Raw genomic sequence first — 22,688 nt, 5'->3', positions numbered from 1 at the left:
CAGGGGCAGGACTCAGTCCAAGCAATTTTCACCAATCTGCTCTGCTCTAGGAGTGGCTGAATGAAGCCAGCTGCTGTTCTGGTTCCAGGCTTCTCCATCCTGACTCCAAAATGGCACCTGGCTGATCTGGCCTGCATATCAACAAGTTTGGAACTCTTGGAGGAGAAACGGGGATTAAATAAAAGACATAGGGGAGACAAAAAGAGACGAAGGCAAGTTGATGTTAACCCAATCAAGCCTCCCGTTTATTGAGAAAATAATCACACCTTTTATGGGCTAAGGGCGGGAGCTGGGACAGGAAGAGGTTAAACAGATGAATATAACAGGGTTACCATCACATCCGGATAAGTGACGTAAGCAGAAGAGGATTATGGTTAATGTAGGCAGACGCAGTGCCCATAGGAGAGAGAGAGAGAGACATCTAGGCAGCAATGCCTGTCACTCGGCTCCCTACATCTCCTCCCTTTTTATATTATTTAATTAAGAGTATAGCAGGCCCTGTGAGGACAGCGTCTGTCTTAGGTCAAGGACCTCATTGTATGAACCCAACCAGGCCTTATCTGTCATGGGCTTGTAGAACATCAGTTGGTCTTGTGCCTGTCTTAGGCGGCCGTTGGAATTAACATGTATGTCTTAGTTGTCTGTCTCTGACTGTCTGTCTATTGCCCCAGGGCAGTTAGGCCGCATCATCATATGGGCCACTCGTGGGAATTTTTTTCCTGTAGGTTTGTTGATCTGTCAACTCTAGCTGATGATAGTGTATCTGAATGGGCTTTGCCATAAATGTGTCTATCTGGTTATTAATGAATATTATAATCCTCTGAAAAATATAAGACTCACAGAAATGAGAAACAATAGGTCAGCTAGGGGACCCAAAAGGGGGACTAGGTAAGGGAAAAACTCCCCCCCCCTCCAAAATTAAGGAGAAGGGGTTGACAGTCATTTGTTGGTGTCTCTGTATGAAGTCATTTTTTTGTGTCTTGGAGCATGTCTTGTATAACACTGGATGTAGTCTATTTGGCTGGCGTATGTTTTTTTAGACCGAGAAGAGCCTCTTTTACAGTTATGGGGTTTTGTGTATGGCTGTCAGCAGTTGTAGTCTGTTTGGCAGGGGTTAAAATCTATCATGGGTGTGGTGTGGCTCAAGAAGGCTGGCTAAGCAGCATAAGGCTCTAAGGAGATGTGTCACCTGTAAGAGAACACAGGGGATTGTGTCTCAGGAAATAACATTATTTTTGGGCGTTATATGGGGTCTTTGAAGAACTGTCTACTTGTTTTATGAGGCGTTTAGGTAGCCATCTAGCTTTTTTATCTTGTTGAGAGTAAACATATATTGAACCTCGTCCCCAGATAAGGACTGGATCAGGGCCATTTCACACATTGATTAGTGGGTCTCTCTATAAAACAGATGCAAACCGTGTTTGAGTCTGAGTATGCCAAAACCGAGATGCTGCGGAGCAGCCTGAAGCATCCAGGGTCAGAAAATTTAAAATAAAAAGAGCATGTGAAAGGACATTTTTAGGGGACCCCTTGGTGGGGTATCATGTCTCCCTTTTTATTTTATCTATGGTGAATTTAAGAGAACGATGTGCACGTTTAACAATGTCTTGTCCCTGAGGATTGTAAGGTATACCTGTAGTGTGGAGGATATTAAGGCTTTTATAAAATTGAGCAAAGGAGGTACTGGTATAGCCAGGGCCATTATCGGTCTTGAGCTGTTGAGGACATCCCAGAACTGAGAAGGCTGACAGCATATGGGCTATAATGTGTTTAGCAGCTTCTCTAGTCTGGAGAGTGGCAAAAATGAAGCCACTATAAGTGTCAATGATGACATGTACATATTTTAGATTGCCAAACTCATTGAAATGGGTAACATCTATTTGCCATAAGGCGTTAGGAATTAAACCTCTAGGGTTGACTCCTAGGTGTTGAACAGGTGAGTGGATAGCACAAGATGGACAATTTTTTATAATTTGTCTGGCTTGTTTATGGGTAATTTTGTAGAGAAGGCGGAGGGTGTGAGCATTGAGGTGATGTAGCTGGTGGGCTTGTTGGGCCTCAGACACCTTGGAGTCCTGAGCCATAAAAACCTGTGCTCGTATAGCAACATCAGCCAAATGATTTCCTTGGGCAAGAGGCCCTGGGAGGTTGGAATGAGCTCGCAGATGACCGATAAAGAACTTATGACGGCGAAGCCGTATGAAGCATTGTAATTGTTTGAACAGATTTGCAGCTGGGGAAGCATGACATATAGTAGCAACAGTCTCTAATAATGGAACAGACTGGGCAAGATAAGCACTGTCAGTATACAAATTAAATGGTTGGTCAGAGTAAGCAGCAAAAGCTGCAAGAATAGCTTCTAACTCTGTTAATTGTGTAGAGGAAGTATCTGCCTGGAGGGTAGAAACATTGTCTTGAGATATATAAGCAGCTCTTCCAGAGGATGAGCCATCAGTGAATAAAACCAGGGCACCCGGAAGGGGTTGTGAAGCTGTGACTTTAGGGAATATAAATGAGTGACGATTAGCAAAGTCAACTAGCTTATTTGGAGGGTAATGATTGTTAATAGTCCCTGAATAGGAAGCTAAGGCAATAGGCCACACTTCAGTACTCTGAAGTAGCCAATCTATTTGGTCTTTTGTAAAAGGTTGAATGATAATATCTGGTTCTTTGTCAAAGTAACATTTTCTCTGTTTTCTACCCTGGATTATTAGGTCTGAGACAGCTTGGAAATAAGGCAAAAGTGTTTTTTTTGGAGAGACTGGTAAATGGACCCACATGAGGGGAGCTTGTTGCCAGAACACTGCTGTAGGGCAAAGCTTTGTATTAAAAATGAGAAACTGTAAAGGCTCATTGTAGTCCATAAAGGAAACAGTTTGTTGAGCAATAGCCTCTTCTACTTTACTGAGCGCTCTCCTAGCATCAGGTGTAAGCTCTCGGGGGGAAGTTGGATCTATGTCTCCCCAAAGCAGCGCATAAAGGGGCTGTAAATCATGTTTAGTTAGTTTTAAAAATGTTATGAGCCAATTAATGTCTCCCAATAGTTTTTGGAAGTCATGAAGTGTAAAGGAATAGAGAAAAAGCAATCTTTAAGATCTATGACAATTTTAAAAAATCCTAAAGGAATGGCACTGAGGGGAGGCCAGGCTGTAGAGGCCCCTTCAAGACCATTGTCTTATTTATTGCCCTAAGGTCTTGTAGCAGCCTCCACTTTCCTGACCTTTTCCAGATAACAAAGATAGGTGTGTTTTAAGGGGAATTACTAGGAACAATGTGTCCTGCATCTAACTGGTTTTGCACCAGCTGCCTTGTGGCTGCAAGCTTTTTAGAGTTAAGGTTGTTTCTAAAGGCTTATATGAATCCCCAATTGGCCATGGAGGCACAGGGAGTGGCGGGCTGCCATCTTGGGACCTGCTGATCACATCAACAGGTGGAAGTGGTGGCAGATCACCATGTACAAGGACCTCTAACAGGCCATCATTCTCTGCATCTGAGAAATCAGAGGCTTTAGATTTTTTTGAGGATGGTTTTGAGGTAGATTTAATGGAGTTGCGCAAGGCAGCCTCACCCAGTGTAGCTGTCTCCTCAACCTGAGGGTCTGTATGTCTCTGGGCAAGCAGCTCAGAAATTAAATTTCAATATGTAAAGGTGGTCACAGGAACCTTTTCTGGACCGAAAACTCTATAATAATCTTTTAAAACATCTCTTATTGTATTCCACCTCTTGGTATCTATAGAACCCTCTAGGGGGAACCAAGGGCAAACCTTATGAATAAACTGAAAATACTGTAATAATTCTTGTTTTTTAACCCTTATCTCTCTTGTCTTTAATGCCTTTATAAGGCCTCCAACGAACAGTTCATGTTCGCTCAATACTTGACCCATGTCGGGAAAGGGAAATGGGGTTGCCGTTTACTCACCGTGACTCGGGCAGGACGTCGGGTAGTCGTCTGCGCAGGTCTCGGCACTTGATTTAATGTCCTGTTGTTTTAAACTTTAATCCTTGATTTAGTTTACTCATTCCTCGGCCGAGGTCTCTGGTTCAATTTGCTTTCACTTTCGGTTTAAGCCGGCTGTCTCTCGAACGGCTCCCTCGTTAACTTCTCCGTGCCAGGGGCCCCACGTTGGGCGCCACTTGATCTGGCCTGCAGATCAACAAGTTTGGAACTCCTGGAGGAGAAACGGGGATTAAATAAAAGACATAGGGGAGACAAAAAGAGACGAAGGCAAGTTGATGTTAACCCAATCAAGCCTCCCGTTTATTGAGAAAATAATCACACCTTTTATAGGCTAAGGGCGGGAGCTGGGACAGGAAGAGGTTAAACAGATGAATACAACAGGGTTACCATCACATCCGGATAAGTGACGTAAGCAGAAGAGGATTATGGTTAATGTAGGCAGACGCAGTGCCCATAGGAGAGAGAGAGAGAGACATCTAGGCAGCAATGCCTGTCACTCGGCTCCCTACACCTGGCCAATTGCCCACTCCCGCAGGAGGACTAAGTCCCCCACACTCACTATGAGCCAGTGGAGTTCTCTTGTCCGTTGATCCCCTTTGTGACTGTGTCTTCCTGCTGAGACCTTCAGGCTTGCCTACCATCAACTTCACTGTGACCCTGTGTCTCTGGATTCCAGGGGCGCTTTGCACAAAGTGGGGCTGGCTCTAGTAAAAGCGCATATGGCTTCTGCCTTCCATTTAAGCTTTCCTTCCTTTCCCTTCCCTTCCCTTCCCTTCCCGTCCCTTCCCTTCCCTTCCCTTCCCTTCCCTTCCCTTTCCTTTCCTTTCCTTTCCTTTGTTTTTTTTTCACTTTAGTTTCTTCCTGGATCGAGGGGATCTATTTCTTTCCTTCTGGTTTTCTTCAGAATGCTGTATTCCAGCATCTGGGCTGTTTCTCTCAGGGAGGCTTTTTACTTTGCTGCTTATTATTCTGCCATCTTGCCAGAATCTCCAAGAAAAGAATTTCTGAAATAATTTACAAATGTTATTTGATAGGGTAATTCCCAACATAGGAAAAATAACACTCAGTGAAAGCAATGGGAGTTTATATTTACTCATTTTTACCCTGCTTCAGAGAATACACCAGCTACTGTAGATATGTCATATAGAACTCCAGTGTGGGAAATGCCTGTTACTAACTACATGTGTAGATAAGAAAGAGGCTGAGAAACTTTAGATAGTATGTCAAGGAGAGTGGAGGTAATAGTGCACATCTATGTCAAAATGCAAACTTCCACTATCTTCCCTTGTATAGTAGAAGCCACAAATTGGTAGATCTCAACTCAGCTGTCCTAGCACGGTAACCTGGTGCAGTCAGGATACCACTGTGACGGCCTTCCATTGACTTTCATTCACTGTCACTAAGGGTCAATTCAATGAATCCTACCTTCCCTTGGACATCAGGATCAATCACCTAACTATTGTAGTAGCCCACTTAAGCAGATGACAGCTGACTTGTTTTTCAGGAAGACCAATAGAGCAGCAAAGTCCAAGACTGTGGATATGGAGCCAAAACTTTTGAGGGTGGTCACCATGGAGTGAGAGTTAGAAGACCAAGGCCGCTAGCAGGCCTGGTGTTTAGGGGACCTGGCTCCATCCAGGCTCTCCCTTAACTTCTGCATTATCTTTGTTCATCTTGGTCTTTTCCTGGGAATCTGTTTCTTCCTCTTTTAGAGTAAGATGAGGACCAACCTCGAGTAATAATTTTTCAAAGGAGTTTTAAACTACAAATTGACTTCCCCAAAGTAAATAGAACACTTGAGTATTCATGTATATGACTGGGAAACTTTCTAAACTATTATTGTTTGGGATTTGCTTTGTGTATTTTCAATTTTTTTTTCTGAGGAAGGAGCCAGATCTTCAGTAGGTGTTGGGTGCAGGAATTTTGGTTTTCAGCCCCAAATCAGAAGCTGATTTTTACCTCATAAAGCTAAACAAGACCATTATGAGATTGTGATGTAGCATGGTTTTGTAAACAAGATGGGAAAGGGAATGCATTTGAGAATTACATGATCTTAGAGTGAGATTTAACTCTGAGTCACAAAAGAATGTAGCATTGTATATATTTGAGACATAGAGGCATTAAGTTCAAGCCAAATTCTGCCAGGCAGTGTGGAGTATTAGTGACCAGATCCTTTGGCCGGAGGTGGTAGGAGTGTTCAGCAAGGTAAACCCAGCACCCACAGAGACACTTATTTAACAAAATGCCATACACTTTGTGTTGTGTAAGCTAAGAACATCTCAACAAGGAGTAGCCTGGGTAATATTAGATATAATGGGTGTATCAGTAACCATGATGACCTAAATATTACAGGTATTTCCCCATTTTTCTTCTGTGGCAACCTCCCTGACTCGTTTGATTCTGCAGAGGCAGGCACTGTAGTATTGACAGGGACTATGGTTCTCAGAAGGCTGACTGGATATGTATGGTTCCTACAATTTAATTTTGTATGAAGCCATTTATATCTGCTAGTTTTCAAACAAATGAAAATAAGGCTGCCTCATTATCTTCTCACCTACTGGCTGCCAGCTCCCCATGTGAAAATCTTCTCTTTTGAATCATTTAGCAGCTTCACATCTGAAAAGTATGTGACTAAGGTAATTTCTAAATCTCATGCAATTCTGAAGTATCTTGTGATACTACTGGTAGAAATTGTAAACAGAAATATAAATAAGATATTTTATTTCAGAGATTTTCCACATAGGCCTCGTAGGGCAATCTGGAGAATGGAGAGGGAGTTAATTTGTAAAGCCTGTGACACTGTCACTTTCACTGGGCTCTCTGATTATGTTCACCAGAGACTCAAATGCCCAGCACTTTTTTTTCTTGGTTCCTGGGATTGAAATGAGGTCCTTGTGCTTACCAGGCAGGTACATGTGCCACTGAGCTAAATCCCTAGCCCCCGGCCCAGCTCTTTGTAAGCACTTATAAAGAAATTGTTCCAGTGTAGTCAAAGTCAGGAAGAGTTTATGTTTGTAATCCCAGGAAAAATTATTGGAATTCTAGTAAGTAAATTTCAATCGACAAGTCCAGTGCAATTCATGGCATGAATAAAGAGTTAAAGGAGTATGTGTAGTTATGGGGAAGCAAGGGAGTCCTAAGTCCAGCGGGAACAGTGGCTAACTGGAATAAAGGCCACAACCCAGGGCAGAACCAGGATGTCATTAACTTGTGAGGAGGGGACTGGCTTTGATGTCCTGGACTGGGGGATTTCAGGAGGTTACAACATCAGATCACAGTGATCTAGTAAGGACACGAGTTGGTAGATTGTGACAACTTTCAAGGGATAAAAATGGGCAACCAGGTGGCTATAAGCCAAGGTTAGCCTTGATCTTAGAGGAGAATGGAGAAGGAAACAAATTTCAGGTGAGGGTGAAGAGCCTCTGGTTACTCTGCACTTCATGTGTATCCCCAAACCTGTGGGAGAGAAATGTCCTTCTAAGGAATACCCTTCCCCTACCTAGCCTGATGGGGCCAAGTGGTAACCTCACAATGGTGCCTGACTGATCTTCTGGACCTGTGAAATTATCTTCCTTTCCCTCTGCATGTGACACATAAAGAGGTCACATGTCCCCTTGGGCCCCAGAATGAGATCTGTCCACATTTTCCTCAGTGCTTAACTTTAGCCCTTGCAAAAAGAGAGGCTGTGGAGAAACTAAAGTATACAAGGAGGAGCTGGTTAACAGTTTTGAAGAGGGGATTTGGAAAGATATTGAGCGGAGAAGGAGGGGAGAGGTAGAAATCATCCGAACTGTGTCACTGGCCTGCTTAGCATGGAGTTGGTCCTCATGAACCAAAGTAAGTGAGCAAACAAGAAACCAGGCTTCTTACTGAGATGAAACATTTATTTAGTTGCTGGCATCTGCTCTAGAGTGATTCTAGATTCAGCTCCAGGAAAGATGGTTGTTCATTGAGGGGATTTAGTTTGCTCCCTGTAGTCAGCTCTGTTTCTTGGTTTTTCTTTATCCAGCATAGAAACTGTGAGACTTTGCTGTTGATATGTGGAGTAATCCTATTCTTTGGTTCATAGGAGATAATGCCCTGGGCCACATTATTACACACCATGGAGCCTCCAGAATCACCCTGTGAGTAGAGTCTGTGAGCCAGGGCACTGCCTACCTTCTTACTTTCAATATCCCAAACCTCCTCATGCAGTACTGATTGTAAGTCTGCTTCTCAGGGATCAGAGGTAAGTACAGCCCCTGGGGCTGTTAGCTGGTGAGCTCTGACTATGGACATTGTCACTTTTGGGGCCAGCCTTTGTCTTTATCTCCAGGTCTGGACCTCACCCCTGTAGAGTTGTGAGGACCATTGATTTCAGGCCACGGAGGCTGATGAGCAGGTCTGACACTAGGCACAGAGGATGAACTCATTGATTAAGAGGGCTGCCAGCTCAGAGGAGCCAACAGGCTCTAATTACTGCACACCTAGGAAACAGTTTTATCATGCCTGTGACATGAGCTCAGGCAGCGTGTTGCAAACTGAAGCTTCCAGTGGAGTTTCCTTCACCAGAGGCCCCTTGGTAAGGTGGTAGAGGCTTTAGTTACCTCCAAGCTGAGTCTGCTCCCCTTTTCTCTTTTCAAGGAGAAACATCACAGCCTGCTAGGTGAAGGAATCCCTACTGCTTGGGTCTCCTGGTCTTAGATCTGTCCCAAAGACTTCTTCCTCCAAAGCTGAGTGGACAGTAACCTAGTCTTACCATAAAGGAAGCATTTTTAATCTATGTGTCTCCCATGCAAATCTCAGTAGCACGGTTATAATACTTTGGAAAGAGGGCCTCGCACTTCTCATCCTTCTGCAGTACCATCTCTACCTCCTTCTGTGTGCTTGGAAATCTTTTCCATGGGGTGAATCTTCCTATCCAACCATTTGGCACTGGGCACCTAGCTTCACCTGGGACTTGGCCTTGGGCAGCCTGAAGGGCTGAACAGCTTAGTCAGGTTGGCCTTTTTCTTCAGCTGGTGGGAAAGAAGTAAGAATGTCTGGATCAGTGTATGGCTCCTGGGCATGGACAGTGTGATGGACATGATGGAAAAGAGGGCAGGGATAGAGTCCCAGTCGAAGTTGCAACACTGCATGAGGAAAGCAAGAGTCACAAGGATGTGTGGCTTACCTTCAGCAGCAAGAGGTCATTGATGAAGATTTTAGGATTATAGTAGGCCTCGTGGGGAAGCACTTTTAGTACACGGATGACCTGCTGGGTGTCCTGTTCCTTGATGTTGTAGGCCCCGAGGGCGACCTTTGTTGGGCTGTACAGAGGAGGCAGTGGTGGTGTGGAGAAACAGAGGACATAGCCCAGGAGGTGTGAAGAGCTGGCTACAGCTGGTAAAGGTTACAGATGCAGATGACAGAGGGCAACCTGACTGGATGACTGTGCCTCCTTCCTCTTAGTACTAAGGCTGAAATATTGGATCTTGGGCACTAGAGGTTTCAGGGGTCAGGGATCAGTCTTTTAACCTCCAGCAGAGGAAGAGGGAGGAGTTGGCTTAGTCACTTTATGTTTCCCACAGGTTTTGTGGTGCTTTACTCTGGGCGGCTTTCTAAACAAACATACTACTGCCACTGTTTCCCCTTATCATGACATCTTCTAAGTGTGTGAGAATCGTACAGTGACCACAGTTGATGAGTCAGTGAAAATTATGTGTTCCAGTCCTCACCAGAAACCCAAAGGTGTAAGGTGGAACTGTAGGATGTGGTATTGGACAGTACATCCTCAGAAACCTGGGTTCCCAGTGACAGAATTATCAATGCCAGGTTTCTAAGTCCATCAGGATAGTTTCAGCAGCATCTGAGCATCAGAGCACCATCTCTTGTGCTAGGAGCAAGCACACTGGAGAGTGAGCTGACAATCTGGTGAGAGACAGAACCCCAGTAACCCAATCTCAGGAAGGCCATAGTGGAGCGACGTACTTAGCAATAACAAAGCATGGGCAGCATCCACTAAAGCTACCTGGTGACTCTAACGTCACCTCAGCCTCCTTCCGAGGGAATCCTAAACACTTCTCTTTTACATTAACAGAAACATTTAATGTGATGGAGTCCACCTCTCTTCTCAATAATTTTAAACAAAATGTCTGCACATGGCATTTTTGGTCTAAGTTAGCAAATTGCTGTGGGCCTTTGGAGTTCAATCTATGCCTTGACATAGATTACTCCCATTACTTTGATTGTGCTGTTGTGGATCCCAGTAGAACAACCTGAACTACATATGGAGGTGTTTTGGGGTATGTATCTGGGTACTGATCCCTTGTTTTTAGGGCTCTTTTTCTTTTCTCTTCTTCCATTCTATAGGAATTGAGAGTTGCCTTGCTCCATGAAATCCTGCCATAGTGTTCCTGTCTTGGAGCCAGCCTGACCTGGACTGCAACCATGTTGCTCAAGAACCAAATGTACATCTAAATAATTTGATTTGGTGATTTGGTGATTTCCTGTCCATGTGTCTATGTTTTACATGTTCTTCTATGAGGAGTATTACATTTGAGAAGAAAAAATTCCGGTGTGTCTTCCTTTTCAGTAGAAGACCATTAACATTCATCAAAGCTGAGCTTGTTTTTAACTTAACTTTCCCAGTAGTAAATAATTTAAAAGCAAAATTTTGTTTCTAACTGTAAATATGTTATCTATTCATTAATAAAATTCAGAGAGCAGGAAGGAAAAATAGCATTCACTTGTCTATCTCCCCCAGACAATTGAAAAATTTGTTATAATACTTGTGTTGTCTAATGAGACATTTGTTGTGGGGACTTGACGTGTAATGCATCTTATTTCTTCTTGCCCTCTTTTTGTCTTCTCTCTTTCCCCTCTTTATATCTCTTAGTACTCTTTTATTTGAAAAAAAAAACCCTATCACTCTGTTTCTTATTATTTGTCTTTTATTTTTCTCTTTTATTTATTTATTTATACTTAGGCTTCTTATAAATGAGAAACCATGTGATATTTAAGGTTGTGTTGATAGTTTATTTTACTTAACATTGTGGTCTCTAAGTAAAACCATTTTCTACAAATGACTCATGTTTGTCCTTCTTTATGGAAGAGTAGTACTCCATTGTGTACAAATGACACCTTTTAAAAAATGCATGTAGTGATGGAGAGACATACAGTTTGCATCTAAGTCATATCTGTTATGAATTGTGCTACTCTGAACACGAATATGAGTGTATCACTGTAATAACATGGTTGTAAATTTTTCCGGAAGAAACTTAGAAGGGAAACCACTGGGTTGAATGGAATTTGAATTTTAGCATTCTGAGGAATCACTGTACTGATTTCCATACTCTTATGCACAGAAAATTTATCTCATGAAGTGAGTGTATTTACTCTTAGGACAGTGCTGTATATACAGTTCCATTTACTTCATATTCTACTCATTCTTAGTTAATCCTATCAATTTAAGCATTTTAACCACATCTAAAGAAATAGAATTAGTCATTATTATCATAGTACTTGTTTCAAAGTTCTATTATAAATTTTAATATGCAATTAATTTCTAAAGTTATAAATTTTTAAAAAAGCAACATAAGGAAAGGGTAAACAATTAAAATTACCTGATTTTCTTCACTCATTGATACTTAGCTTTAATGTCTGGATGTATGATCTAACACATTTTTCATGTAATATTTGCATTGTTAAATTTAATAAGGGATGATGTTAAACACATTTATGACTCATTTTAAAAAACTGAGGTGAAGATAATGTATTGCATGTTTAACTATTTTAAAGCATACTATTCAAAAGGTGCATTAAAATTTCCAAATTTTTCTAGCACCTTAGAAAATCATGTAAATATTCAATAATTTCTCCCCATTTCCTCTTTTATAAGCCTCCTGCACACTGTACTGCTAATCTTTTTTCTCTATGCACTTGCGTATTTTGAATACTGCATGGTTGGATCATATTTCTGAAATCATTCTTTAAATCTTTGTCAAGTTTAAACTATTTACATTTAAAATGATTACTGATAATGAATGGCTTATTTCTGACATTGTGCTACTTGTTTTTTATGTCATGTGTTTTTCAGTAATTAGTTCTCTCCATACTGCCTAGGCATTTCTTATAGGATGGCACATATAAAAACATTGGCATAGCTGTATTTGTCCTTTTGTTTGATTGTTTCTGGTGGTACTAGAGGTTGAACCCAGGGTCTTTGAACTGAGCTACATCCTGTCTTTCTCTTTATTTTTTACATTGTTACAAGATTTCAGTAAATTGAGGCCTGCCCAGGACACGACCAGTGACCTTCTCCAAACCAGGAAGCTCAGCTGGCATCTGGATGAATCCGTGCCATCCCTAACCCTGGGGAGACATTAGGATCATTTCATCCAGAGCTCAAGGACCTGCTCAGAGCCCAGGCACACTAGACTACCTATGGGAGGTTTTGTAGACCAACTATATTATGCCCAGTGACCTTCAAATACAGGATTTGAGAGCAGGTGAAGTGAGTTCCAGGGCACTGGTCCTCACCCAGGGAGAGCTTCTCCCTATCATCCACAGTGCTGCCCAGCTACTGGAAACACAGAAGGTGGAACGGGAGGGCCTGAGGGCCTAACTGGACCAGGCTCAGCAACTTTCATTCAGTCCTAGGAGCCTAGGGCATTGGAGACGATTTCCAACACATCCAGGGGAAGCCTTGGAACAACACTTGAAGCATGGAAATATAGGAAAATAACAAAGCAAAAGACCAAAATGCAATCTGAAACCTCCAGCCCGTCCCAAGAAATCTTAGGAGCTATGTACATAGATGAAAATATATGCCACACATCTGAAATATCTGAAATAATAGCAACTGAAATAAGGAAGTGACTCCAGGAAGCTTTAAAGGAATTCAAACTAGAAATAGTCTCCCAGGTAAAAGAAGAAATAATAAAAGGAATGGAAGAGATGCTGATAGCTAAAGAAGACACAGCTAAAAAATTGGAGGAACTAAACAAAAACATAGAATCCCTGGATGAACAATGTAAGAAACAAACAGAAAACATACAGCAGATGCAAAGATCTTAGGTTTCTCCTGCCGCAGCCTTCTAGAGTCCTGGGATTGCAGGCATCTACCACCACCCCTGGCTTATCATTGGTGTTGAAGGACAGATTTTCTAGATGAAGAATCCTTGAGTGACAGCTTTCTTTTTCTTTTTTCTTGGTACCGAGAATTGAATTTACAGCCTTGGCTTGCCTGCAGGCATTGTGCCACTGAGCTATATCCATTGCCCAACAGGTTTGTCTTTCTATATTGTAAGGACATCATCCCACTGCTGTTGGCCTTTAAGGTTTCTGATGTGAGGTTAACTGAGAATCATTTTCTGGGATGAGTCACTTCTGTTTGCTGTTTAAAAGATTTTCTCTTTGTGTTTTAACACTTTCTTGTAGTAAGTATTCTTCTGAGTTTTGAATTTAACCTGCCTAGAAACTTTGAGCTTATTGGGATTGTATATTCTTATAGTTCATCAGACTTGGGAAGTTTGGGGCCATAGTTTATTGGAAATGTTTTTGGTTCTTTCTTCTGTATCTCAAACTTCCCTTCTGTATATTCTTGATAGTGTTCTATAGGACCCTTAGGCTTTGTTCATTTTTCTTTATTCCTTTCATTTCTCAGGTGGGGTTATTGCATTTTTCTGAAAATTTCACTAGTTCTTTTCTTCTGTTTGCTCAAATCTGTGGTTGAACTTTGTTAGTGAATTTTTCATTTCAACTATTATAAGTAAGCGCCAGAAGTAAAACTTTTTGTTTTTATGAATATTCTTTACTTTGTTGTACATCATGTCTGGTTTCATTTAGTTGTTTGTCAGTTCACTTCAGTGTTTTGAGCATTTTAAATATGGTGGATTTAAAATCTTTGGTTAGTCTAGCCAATGTCTAGGATGTTCAAAAAGGTTTTATGTAAATTTCATTTTTTTTGTGAGAGGGTAATACCTTAGTATTTCTTTTTATTCTCCATAATTTTTTGCTGAAAACAGGGCACTGAGTGTATCGTAAATGTGAAACTTTCCTCATATTGTAAAGGCTATTTTCTTTTCCATTGCATTTTGTTGACACAGGCCAAAGTTTATACTTTAGCTTCTCAATTTTCTTTCTTACTTTCTTTCTTTAATTTTATTTAATGAGAAAAAGAAACAAAAGCAGAGAAAGGGTACAAGTTTTCAGATTTACAGAAAAAAATAAACAGTAGGAAATCACTAGTTAATGGATTACATTTTGTCATCTCAGAAACAATTGTTCAAGTTACAAAATTAAAGCTTATAAAGTGGACATTCCAACAGTGAGACTGCAAACAGTTCTGTTCAGTGATCCAACAAAACTCAGTAATATCATTATCTATCTTATACACTTAAATATACATGCAGTTATATCATTTAGAGGACTTTCTTTTCCTCTCTTTTGTTCAATGACAATTACACATTTTGGGTTTTGTTGCTCCCACAGTTTTATTATTTTTTTGGAAGGGAGTAGAACCAAATGTGACATAACAGAACAATCAAATCAAAAGGGTGGACGTAATAGATAATGTAAAATCATAATACTAGGTGATCAAAAATGGTTATCATAATGCCTCCCGCTATCTCTAATAAAATTGCCTATATCATTAGGTATAATAAAATTGAACAAAACAGTAAAGAACAAAACCAACAAAACCAAAACATTGGAGACATTATAGGTCTTCAAAAGTAGATAAGAGTCAACCAGAATGGGCATCATAATGAATCCCACTGTCTTCACAGCTGTTGCCTAAACTTTCGAACCTGGTACTATCAAGCAAAGCAAATAGAGGAACATCAGTCAGAACAACATGGTGAGAGCAATACAGGGCTTTAAATCAAGATAATGGAAAATCAAAGTGGGTTACTATAATATATCCTGGTATTTTAAAATTTATTTTTCCCTTAATTAAAAGGATAAAAAAAGTAAATAATAAAATGCAGATTGAGATAAAGAGGGTATAACAGCAAATCAGTACAAATCAAAACATAACCATTTAAGGAAAATAGTGTTTCACCACAAGATTATCCCGACATAAAAGTAGTTACCATATTGTCTCTTTCCTTGAAATCTTTGAGCATAACTTCGTATACTGTAGCATCAAATACATCAAAACAATGTAAAACCGTTCAAGAGAATGACAGTATTACAGGGTATTTAGAATCAACTAACAGATAATAAACAATGTTTCTGTATAATCTCCTTGTCTACAAAAGGTTTTGCTTATACTATCATATATAATAAAATCCAGTAAGATACCACCTGTTTAGACCAATGGAGACAGAAAAACAAAAGCTTGATGAGACTTCAAAACAAGATGATACTAAATCAGTATTACCTCTTAAGATGTCATTTTCTCCAAAATAGCTGTTCCTATCATCCAATCTTCTCTGCCTCATTTCTGTTGAGCTCTTTTTCTGTCATTAGTGGTCAGTTTGTCTTCTTCATTTTGTTTTCTGCTCCATTCATTGTGGCCTCTCTGCTGCTGCTTCTGGATTCTTCGTATTTTTCTTTTTTAGAATATCTTGTAGTATTCTCTGTAGAGTTGAATTGGTGGTTGCATATTCCCCTAGTTCCTCTTTATCCTGGAAGCACCTTGTTTTTCCATCAATTTCCAGGGATAGTTGTGCAGGATATATCAATCTTGGCTGCAGATTATTATCTTTCAAAGCTTGAATTATTTCCCCCCACGCTCATACACCCTATGTGAAATAAGGTGTTGCAGAAAACTACTGGGTCTCTGAGAACTTTGTTGTCATGGTATGTGTCTAAATGTTTCCCCAAAGCCTCACGCAGACATAAATGTGGCTTTTTCAGAGGTGGCTGGATCTAGAATGTGTGACACTGGGATTGATTCATGGTGCAATGCTAAGATCAAGGGCTTTAGGATTGTGGATGTGAATGACTCCTGTCGTGAGTAACCTAGGTAAAATATAAGAGCTAGAAAGAGCCATGGTTGTCCCTGGCTTGGTTTTGCTGTCTCCTGCCTGTTACGAACTATTTTCCCTCTGCAATGCCTGTCTGTCATTTCACCCAGCCTTCGAGTCAGCCAGTTATGGACTGAAACCTGTGCAAATGGTGAGTTAAATAAACCTGTTCCCCTTGCAGTTTATGTTGAGTATTTTGTCTTATCCATGAGAGAAATGTAATATGACAATTGTATTGGTGGCACAGTGCTAGGATGACTTACTGAGAAACCAATTGCCACCTTATTCCCATTAAATTCTATATGCTGAATTATTTGCCCAAACTTCCAACATGGGACTTTACACTGTAGCCTGGAACACTCAGATGTATTTCTGGACTACACTAAAGTCTCCAAAGCATTGGCGTTCTCCTTGAGGCCCCAAAGTGTCTGATCTCCACCTCCCTCTGGCCTTATATGTTAGGACTCTGGCTTTGCAGGTATGAATTCTTAATTACCTAAACACTGATCATAAGTGGTGCTTAATAACTCACGAGGACATAATCGGGACTGGAATTAGTGGGATTGGTATCAGCTCACATTATTTGGTTTTGGTCCTTTCTCTCCAGAAATCTCACTGCTGCTCCACTCATCGCAGAATCCGTGAGATCAGAGTTTTATATGTCCCTGTGTGTTATAATGGGTTAGATGGAGAGGAATTAGTTTTGAGAGGATCTCCAGCTTGGGTGCTGTGGAGTGTGTCAGAAAGAAGAATCTTTATAGTGCAATGAACTGCTAGCTGAGTTGTAAAATAATGAAGAGGTAGGGTAAAGACACACCATAGCTACCCTGAAATTATTTGAGACTATTACTTGGTAGCAGAATGTCTGATACCAATACATTGAAAGAGAAAATAAAAGGCAACATTATTAATCCATACCTTACCATATTTCAAGGCATGCATAGAGGGATTTATTTGGCTTATCACACTGCAAATTGTACATCCTGCGTGGGACTTATATTTACACATTCTAAAATGAAACACTTAGAGATATTAAGTGATGTACCCAAAGTCACATGGTTTCTGAAAGTTTGGATACACACACACACACCCATACCCACACCCACACACACACACACACACACACACACACACACACACAGAAAATGTATGCTTGCTATACTGAAAACTTTCTATCTCTCTTATAAGTCGTGAAAACAACACTGGACAGATTTCAGGTCAGTAAAAGAAAGTGATCTCATAATTAGAGTTGTCTTTTGAATGCTCACTCTTGTAAGCTTAGGTACTTTCTTTCCAGGGAATTCTTGCAATAGAGGCAGGACAATATCTTAGTATGGTGGCAGGTTACAGTGGGTTTTGGGGAAAGATCAATAATAAGATCTCAATGCAGCTCTGAGTTTATCTGTCAGTTACAAGAGTCTGAAGTTTGGAGTTCTGGGCTTTGTTTCAGTTACATGGCTCAGTTGTCTATTTCTGGAATTTATGGTCTCATTTGTCAGAGACACTATAGGCTATATTAAAGGCTTTTAAAATACTTTTAAATGTAAATTCAGTTAGAATCGGTAATATTTGTCAAGGTAGCTTTTTGAAAGTGTCTATCTCTAAATTTCTAAATGCGATAGGTCTGCAGAGGAGGAGCTGGGCAGATCTGGGGTGCCCTCACTGGCCTCTCTGCGTGTCTGGAGGACTCTGGATATCTGCGCCCAGACTGCTGGCGTTCCCTCAGGCTTCCAGGTGCAGTGAAGGAGAGAGGTGGGTTTGAGGCTTCCACATCAGCCTCCCCATTCCCGGCTTCACTTGGAGACCTGCTGAGCTCCCGATAGGTGGGCTGGCCCACATACCAGCCTAGCCCAGCCTGTTTAGCTGCCGCGCCTGGCCATAGGTCTGCAGAGGAGGAGCTGGGCAGATCTGGGGTGCCCTCACTGGCCTCTCTGTGTGTCTGGAGGACTCTGGATATCTGCGCCCAGACTGCTGGAGTTCCCTCAGGCTTCCAGGTGCAGTGAAGGAGAGAGGTGGGTTTGAGGCTTCCACATCAGCCTCCCCATTCCCGGCTTCATTTGGAGACCTGCTGAGCTCCCCATAGGTGGGCTGGCCCACACTACCAGCCTAGCCCAGCCTGTTTAGCTGCCGCGCCTGGCCATAGGTCTGCAGAAGAGGAGCTGGGCAGATCTGGGGTGCCCTCACCGGCCTCTCTGCGTGTCTGGAGGACTCTGGATATCTGCACCCAGAATGCTGGAGTTCCCTCAGGCTTCCAGGTGCAGTGAAGGGGAGAGGTGGGTTTGAGGCTTCCACATCAGCCTCCCCATTCCGGCTTCATTTGGAGACCTGCTGAGCTCCCGATAGGTGGGCTGGCCCACACTACCAGCCTAGCCCAGCCTGTTTAGCTGCCACACCTGGCCATTGGTCTGCAGAGGAGGAGCTGGGCAGATCTGGGGTGCCTGCATAGGCCTCTCCATGTGTCTGGAGGACTGTGGATATCTCTGCAACCAGGGAGGGTCCACAGGTTCCTGAAGCACTGCGGCCTGTGGTGAGTACCCTAACCCGGCTGCGATTGAAGAACTATGGAGCTTCCAAGGGGCAGGTGGGAGCACAATGTCCCTGAGGCCCAGCTTTTCTGGAACTGCGGAGTTCTGAGCAGGCAGAGGAGGGCCACTGGTTCTGTAGGCCTAATGGCTTGGGGTAGCGCGGCGCCAGAGTCTCAGTAGCTCCAAACATAGAAGGGGATTTTCAACAGATCCTGAGGAAGCTTTCAAATAACACTTGAAACACAGAAATATAGGAAAATGACAAAACGAAAGACCAAATTACAACCTCAAACCTCCAGCCCATCTCACGAAACCCTAGGAGCGATGTATATAGAAGAAAATATATCCCATCTACCTCATATATCGGACACAATAGCCACTGAAATTGACAAGCAACTCCAGGAAGCTTTAAAGAAATTCAAACTCGAAATAATCTCCCAGATAAAAGAAGAAATGATAAAAGAAACGAAAGAGATTCTAAATATATCTAAAGAAAACACAGATAAAAAATTGGAGGAACTAAACAAAAAGATAGAATCCCTAGATGAGCAATATAAGAAACAAACAGAATACATAAAGCAGATGCACAGAGATATACAGGAAATAAAAAACTCCACTGAAAGTTGTAAAAACCGCCTTAATGAAAGTGAAGATAGAACTTCAGACCTTGAAGACAGGATTGCAGCTAGTGAACAGGAAAGGAAAGATCTTTTGAAAATAACAAGGAACCAGGAAATAACAATTCAACAACTGCAAGACGATGCAAAGAAGAATAACATAAGAATGATAGGGATTAATGAAAGAGAGGGAGACAACATGAAGGATGTCAGGAGGATATTTAGAGAAGTAATAGCTGAAAATTTCCCAAGCATGAGAACAGAAACTGACATCAGGATCAGTGAAGCATATAGAACTCCAAACAGTCATAACCAAAATAAAACTACACCCAGACATATAATAATCACCATCCCAGAAATCCAACACAAGAATAGATTATTAAAAGCTGTCAGAGAGAAAAGACAAATCACTTATAAAGGAAAACCTATCAGAATCACAGCAGACTTCTCAGCACAAACGATAAAGTCAAGAAGAGCATGGAGTGAAGTATTCCAGATCCTAAAGCAAAATGATTTCCAACCAAGACTGATATATCCTGCAAAACTATCATTCAAAATAGATGGTGCAATACGATACTTCCATGACAAAGAACAGCTGAAGAACTTCATGAACACCAAACCAACCCTGCAAAAAACATTGAAAGACAGTTTAGATACACAAAGGAAAAAACCACTAAGCAAAGCAAATAATTAAACAGAACTGAAAGATAAAGATGCAGCAGCAGAGAGATAACATTTCTACAATTAACCAGCATTTAACAGTAATAACCATTAATGTAAATGGTCTCAATGCACCAATCAAAAGAAACAGACTAGCAGAATGGATCAAGAAACAAAATCCAACCATATGCTGTTTACAGGAAACCCATCTAACCCAGAAAGATACTCACAGACTGAAAGTCAAAGGATGGAAAACAATTCTTCATGCAGCAGGAATCCAAAAAAAGGCAGGAGTAGCCATTCTGTTTGCAGACAACGTGAACTTTAAACCAACAATGACCATAAAGGACAAAGAAGGTCACTACATACTCGTAAGGGGAAAACTCCAAGAGGAAGAGATAACTATCTTAAATATATATGCACCAAACTCCAGAGCACCCAGTTATATAAAACAATTATTAACAGAAATGAAAACTCAAATTATCAGTAACACAATTGTAACAGGAGACCTTAATACACCACTGACACCAAGGGACAGATCAACCAGACAGAAAATGAGCAAAGAAATAACAGAACTGAATCACACCTGTGAAAAAATGGGTTTGATAGACATATACAGAATGTTCCACCCAACAACATCAAAATACACATTCTTCTCAGCAGTACATGGATCATTTTCTAAAATAGACCATATATTAGCTCACAGAACATATTTAAGCAAATGCAAAAGAGTTGAAATCATCCCTTGCATATTATCGGATCATAGCGCTCTGAAATTAGAAATTAATGACAAAGGATACTGCAAAAATTCCGCAAACACATGGAAACTAAATAACACACTCTTGAGTAATCAGTGGGTCACAGAAGAAATTAAACAAGAAATTAAACAATACCTAAAAGAAAATGAAAATGCAGATACAACTTACCGGAATCTGTGGGATGCAATGAAAGCCGTTCTGAGAGGAAAATTTATTGCACTGAGTTCCCACATCAGGAAAACAGAACGAATACAAATAAATAACTTGATGCTACACCTCAAACAGCTATAAAAAGAAGAGCAAGTCAAGCCCAAAGCCAAAAGAAGAGAGGAAATTATAAAAATCAGAGCAGAAATCAATGCAATAGAGACTAAGAAAACAATCCAAAGATTCAACGAATCAAAGAGTTGGTTCTTTGAAAGAATAAATAAAATCGATAAGCCCCTAGCCAACCTTATTAAAAAAAGGAAAGAAAAAGCTCAAATACATGCAATAAGAAATGACAAAGGAGAAATCACTACAGACCCAATAGAAATACAGAGGATCATCAACACCTATTTCGTAAAACCTCTACTCTCAAAAGTTTGATAACACAGAAGAAATAGACAGATTCTTAGAAGCATATGAAGTACCAAAGCTAGATCAAGAGGATATAAAACTGTTGAATAACCCAATCTCTGCTAATGAAATTGAGAATGTAATTGGGTCCTTGCCCACCAAGAAGAGCCCAGGCCCAGATGGATTCACTGCAGAATTCTACAAGAAATATAAAGAAGACCTAATGCCGACACTCCTCAAACTATTCAATGAAATTGAAAGGGAAGCAATCCTTCCTAAGTCATTCCTGGAAGCAAATATTACTCTAGTACCAAAACCTGAGAAAGACCCAACTAAAAAAGAGAACTATAGACCGATCTCCCTAATGAACACAGATGCAAAAATCCTCAATAAAATATTGGCAAATAGGATCCAGCAAATCATCAAGAAGATTATACACCATGACCAAGTGGGATTCATCCCAGGAATGCAAGGATGGTTCAACATACGCAAATCAATAAATGTAATCCACCATATCAATAAAGCCAAAAATAAAAATCACATGATCATCTCTATAGATGCAGAAAAAGCCTTTGATAAGGTCCAACACTTATTCATGATAAGAACTTTACAGAAAATTGGAATAAATGGTCTTTACCTCAATATAATAAAGGCCATTTATGACAAACCAACAGCCAGCATCATACTAAATGGCCAAAAATTGAAAGCCTTTACTTTAAAATCGGGTACAAGACTAGGATGTCCTTTATCACCACTCCTATTTAATATAGTACTGGAAGTACTAGCCAGAGCAATTAGGCAAGAAAGAGAAATAAAAGGGGTAAAGATAGCAAAAGAAGAAGTTAAATTATCATTGTTTGCAGATGACATGATACTCTACGTAGAAGACCCCCTAAACTCCATTGAAAGACTCTTAGATACAATAAATAAATTCAGTAATGTGGCTGGATACAAAATCAATACTCAGAAATCAATAGCATTCCTATACATGAACAACAACATTACAGAGAGGGAAAGAAGAGAAACTAGACTATTCACATTAGCAAGCAAAAAAAATGAAATATTTAGGAATTACTCTTATGAAAGAAGTGAAAGACTTATACAGTGAAAATTATAATACACTGAAAAAGGAAATTGAAGATGATCTCAGAAAATGGAAAGACATCCCTTGCTCATGGATAGGAAGAACAAACATTGTGAAAATGGCCATTCTCCCAAAACTGTTATACAGATTCAATGCAATCCCAATAGAAATACCATCAACATACCTTTTAGATCTAGAGAAATCACTCCTAAATTTCATCTGGAACCAGAAGAGACCTAGAATCACAAAGGCAATTCTAAGCAGCAAAGACAAAGCAGGAGGCATCACAATCCCTGACTTGAAGTTATACTACAAAGCAACAGTAGTAAAATCAACATGGTATTGGAATCAAAACAGAGCTGAAGATCAGTGGAATAGATTTGAAGATACAACCACAACTACGAACACACTCAACCACCTTATTTTTGATAAAGGAGCCAAGCAGGTTCACTGGAAGAACGACAGTCTCTTTAATAAATGGTGCTGGAAAAACTGGCTCTCCATTTGCCGAAAACTAAAGCTAGACCCATATCTATCACCATGTACTAAATTAAAATCTAAATGGGTCAAAGATCTGAATATTAAAACAGAAACA

The 22,688-nt window shown here is 40.6% G+C and overlaps 1 protein-coding gene across 1 annotated transcript in view; it reads right to left on the bottom strand.

Annotated features, from left to right (window-relative positions):
* The window catches only part of LOC100729948 (granzyme H-like), a 100,450-nt gene that overhangs the window by 3,482 nt on the left and 74,280 nt on the right, over window positions 1-22,688 (bottom strand). The gene's annotated exons all lie outside the window — the stretch shown is intronic.

Source organism: Cavia porcellus, unplaced genomic scaffold, assembly GCF_034190915.1.
Source record: "Cavia porcellus strain 051 isolate PalLab524CR breed Dunkin Hartley unplaced genomic scaffold, mCavPor4.1 scaffold_26, whole genome shotgun sequence".
In the NCBI taxonomy this organism is placed as follows: Eukaryota; Metazoa; Chordata; class Mammalia; order Rodentia; family Caviidae; genus Cavia; species Cavia porcellus.
This window is presented reverse-complemented; position numbering and strand designations above follow the sequence as displayed.